Source organism: Lactuca virosa, chromosome 2 (genome assembly GCF_052849685.1).
Source record: "Lactuca virosa cultivar CGN04683 chromosome 2, Lactuca_virosa_CGN04683_v6, whole genome shotgun sequence".
NCBI lineage: Eukaryota > Viridiplantae > Streptophyta > Magnoliopsida > Asterales > Asteraceae > Lactuca > Lactuca virosa.
This window is the reverse complement of record NC_136427.1, coordinates 293549141-293554158: the sequence shown is the minus strand read 5'-3', so window position 1 is coordinate 293554158 and position 5018 is coordinate 293549141.

Sequence of the window (5018 nt, the reverse complement as noted above, 5' to 3'; positions counted from 1 at the left end):
ATATTTGATTACAAATATGTTTTATTTTTGTATGATTACAAATATTCGGTTGAAATGATTAATTCATCAATCTTTTTGAAATAATAGTAAATTTTTTTAAAAAAAAACATTTTTTAATCATGGTAAAATCAATCTTTTTGATATACCGGTAAATTTTTTTTTAAAAAAAAAAACGTTTTTTAATCATGGTAAAAAGTTTTTTTTTTTTCGTAATCTATTTGATTAAAAATAGATTAAATTCATTTCTGGTATCTGGGTAAAATATCAATCAGTTAGACATCATCCCATGATTGTAGAAATTAATTAATTATCCATATTTAATTATATTGTAAAATTCCTTTTACGCCCCTGTGGAATGATTGGTCTACAATTGTTCTCGCGTTCTCAACCTTTTAGGTGTTCTCATTTGATCCACTCCCTATATATATATATATATATATATATATATATATATATATATATATATATATATATATATATATATATATGTTCAAGTGTTCTAACTAATTATTGTATGGATGTAGGAATGATTGTGGACCAATCAAATATTAAAAATAAAATAAATAATTAAATAATATAATAAGGGCAAATTAGTAATATTACACATATATATTAACTAATATCCAAAATTACTCATTGATATACCTTTATTTTAGGATCAGTTTTGTCACACCCCCAAACCGGAACGGCGGAAACGTTCGGGGGCGGAGGACGTCATGTACAGTATCACAACAATTGCATAATAGTAATCAAAACAAACACAACCATTACATTGATAGAATATTGTATTTACATCTGTTCAATACATAGTTTGTATGATATCAAAAGTGTATAGCAAAAGTATAAAAGACGCGACTCTATAAGCTCCGTCTTCTCAAAACCTATGGGTGTACCTGTCTACCGGTTCCCTAAGAATACAAGTGGTTTTGAAAGTATATCAACATTTAAGTTGGTGAGTTCATAAGTATGTATTTGAGATGGAAAGCTTGTCTTTGTTCTTTGAAAATGTTATAGTGTATTTCCAGAAAATCCAATATTTTCTTAGTGAATGAAACGTAGTCTTAGGGATTAAGACCAAAATGAATGTTTGTCCCTATACTCTGATATAGTGAACTGTACTTTGTAATAGTAAACTGTAGTTTTATTAATAAATAAAACTATATCTTGAATGTTTCTTGATATTGTATGTTGTTCTAGTGTACTCTGTATTAGAAAAGTAGTGTACTGTAGTGGTGTCTGTAATAGTGTTTGTATGAAAACCTTTTTGTTTGAGTGCCTGGAATCCACCAGCTGTAGTGTAAGGTAGTGTACTGTAGTTTCATTAATTAAAATAAAACCTTTGAAGTAGTGTTAATCCCGTAAACAAATGTTTTAGTTATTACTATTGTGAGTTTCATATAACCATGCTTGATATGACCTAGTGGCCTCTACGACGTTCTTCAGGCGTCAGAATGTTATGACATTTGTCACCCCAGGCATGTCGGCCTAGCTGTTGCAAGCAGCTCAGGTGCGGGATTGTCAGTCCCGTATAGATCTATACACAAATTCACGCTCTCCCTCCAGGAGACTCTGGTTATAATTTATAGGACTTGAACCGGTACCCTGATGGGTACCCCGAAGTAGTGCCTCACAACCTTGTATTAACTAGTTTACGTGTAGTGTAGTAGTGTTCTCTTGTACTTGAAACTGTAGGAGTAACCTTGTAGTAGTGTACTTTGTAATGTAAAATAATTATACTTAAATTGTACTTGAAACTGTAGGAGTAACCTTGTAGTAGTGTACTTTGTAATGTAAAATAATTATACTTAAATAATTATTTAGTAGTGTATCCTTGGATTAGTGAAATAGAGTAGTGTTCCATAAACTATACCTATTATAGTTTATATATTTGTTTCTGTATAATGTTTTTGAGCTTGTAAAATAGTGTAGGGTTTCCCAAACTATACCTATTATAGTTTAAATGTATGTACTGTAACAACCGAAGCATTTGCAATTTAATAGTGTATGTAAATCAGTAGTAAGAGATTTATGAAAAATACCATTTTGCTCGACATGTTACAAAAGGGTTAAAAATATATAAATATATTTTTATAAAATGCGGCGATGAATCAGTTTGAAACTATTGCAAATGGGTTGAAATGTTTTGAAATCGTTTGAATATTAACACACAAGTCCTTGTGTGTTACTTGTATCCCCCCCCCCCTAAAAACATAGGAAAATAGTGAAAACGTAGGGGTATGAACTCGCCTCTAGTAAGTGTTCGCGTTCGGATAGTAAAATTGTAGAGACGATCCTCGGGATAGCGTACGCGAAAATAGCGTTAACCTAAAAATAATTATATCCGACGTCGTATTTAAATTAATAAGATATTAATTCAAATAATAGATTGAATAATGGTTTAAATAATAATTAAAGTGTTAGACAACACTTTAATCATGTAAGGAATACTTACAATATTATTTGGAATTAATTGAAGTGTTGGAAAGTGTTTTCGGTGAGCAAAAAGGGTTTTCGGTGGGCTTGAGTAGTTTTCGGTGTGTTCTTGGTGTTCTTGTTGAGATTATGAAGATTTGAAGATTGGATGAAAGTTCTTGAGGATCTTATGAAGATTTGAAGGACTTTGGTTGAAGATTTGAAGATTTCGTATGATACTTGAGAGGATTCTGACAACTTTTGAGAGCAAAATGGGAGTGTTTACGGTTGGGAAATTGAGAAATGAATTGGGTTCACGGCTAAACACCTATATATACATGGGGTTTTTGGCCTTAATGGGCCTTAAACTTTATGTTTACGGTCCTATATGACTGAAATCTCTCTTGATTTTGGTCTTAAGGTCAAATGGAGAAGTGGTTTACGGTTTTGAGTCAAAGGGAAAGGAGTTTGCGGTCAAGGTATTTGAAAAGCAAGAGTTTTCGGTCAAAGGCAAATCGAAAACTCCCTTTTGAATTGATTTTGAACCGTGAACCTATTTGTTCTAGATTATTGGATCGAAATCTCCATATTTTAATTCTTTAAGACTGTAAACCCTTATATAGGGTGTTTATTTATGAATTAAAGCTTAAACTTTTGACTTATAATGACTTACATTAGCTTATATCAACTTAGGATTCAAGCTACGTTCAGTTATTGTCTTATAAACATACCTCCAAGGCTATAGATGATGCCATGCAACTAGGATTGAAATGTGACTTCACTTTTTCTGACTTGAAAACTAACGGGTTGTTACAAGTTTTCTATTTACCTATTAAACCCTAAAGCCGACTCCAGCAGTGGCCATGCATCCGACCGATGCAAGCTTAATCTCCATCACCGGTTGTTGCAGAACCCTTTCCAGCCGGCCATCGGCAGCCTCCTTCTTAAAACCTCGATGCATCCACCATTGTCTTCCTCGTTTCAACTTCATTAAGGTACTTAATTTCATCTTTTTTGCAAAGGCGAACAGTGGTGTTAATGGGGAAACGATCACCGACAGGGATCTGGTGAGTGTGGTTTGTGTTGGGTTTAGAGCATTCTAACACTCCTATGGTGTACATGCAATCCTATAAACATTGGATCTATGTTTTCTCTATTATACATGCAAATATTAACTATTCCAAGGTTTCATCCTAACTAGCATATTATGAAGCACCTATACTACAAAGTTCTAGTTGGATGACATACCTTTTGATGTAGCTTGATGTCTTCAAGCTTTAAGAGCTTAGCCCCAATAGTGTGGAAGCCTCAAATGGAATCACAAATCACCAAAACACATTGGAAGAACTTGAGAGAATATGTATGCACACTAAAATCGGCCCACTCTTATTTTCACACACTTGTGCTAATTTTGTGAGCCAAGGACCCCTTTATATATTATGGAGGATTAGGGTTACATCCATGTAAACCCTAATACCCATGACCTTTCATTTACATAGGATCCATGGGTTAAAAGCTCCATGGACCATCCATGAAAGCTTAGCCCAACCTAAATGAACTTGGCCCATTCCATATATATAAGAGTCCATATTTAATTAGTTCTTTTTGATCACTTAATTAATTCTAAATTAATTCTTGATCAATACTAATTAAATAATATGATTCCATATTAATATATTAGAACTTATAATATATTAATATAAATCATAAATATACTATTCTCAAAAGACTATCCATATAAATTGTGTCGGTGAAGTGCAACCCAAATGGACCATGCCGGGTCGGGTCAAGTACATACCAAATATAGTTATGGACTTAGACATTAATCCAACAGTTTGGCAGTGAGGGTCGACGGGAAGAGGAAAAGATGTGCGAGTGGACTATTGTGATTGACGAGGGGGAAAGGAAGAACGCGAGGCGACTGCTGGCTCGAGGTCTCGCCGAAATCGCCACCACACCTGGTGGTTCTTGATACGGTGAAAGCTAGGGTTGTATGTAGAATCGATTCCATTGAGTTTCTACTTTAAGATAAACTATTTTGCTTTTTATTTATGTTACCTACTTTGTATTTGATTTAAATGTTCAAAATCTTCTATCCTTTTTGCTACTGAACAGGTTCCATGTTGTTAGGTGATAACTTATTGTCATTTATGAAGTGTGCATTTGAACAACAACAATTCGAAGATGTGTATGAAGATCCAGCAGATCCACATGCAGGAAATCATCATTATCCATCAACATTGAATTCAAAAAGAAGGTCCACAAAACAGGAATTCGGATACATTCAGGAAAGATGCGATGAAGTGCTTAGGGAATCGATTGCATTCAAAAGTAAACTTGAAAGGGTTGACTCAAACTCGGACTTGATGTTGACTTTTCTGCAAAAACCATATTCTTTATTTGTAAAGCATCTACACGATCAACAAAGTATCCCTCCTGGTTCTCTCTGTAACCAAATAACTGTCTTGAATCCATCAAATTTTGTCATGCATGGTTGCAAAAAAGAAGAGAAAGAAACATTAATCTATCACCATAGAAGATCATCTATAATTCTAGAAAGGAAAGACGATATTGCCCTTTCTCCAACAAGGATCGTTGTCCTCAAA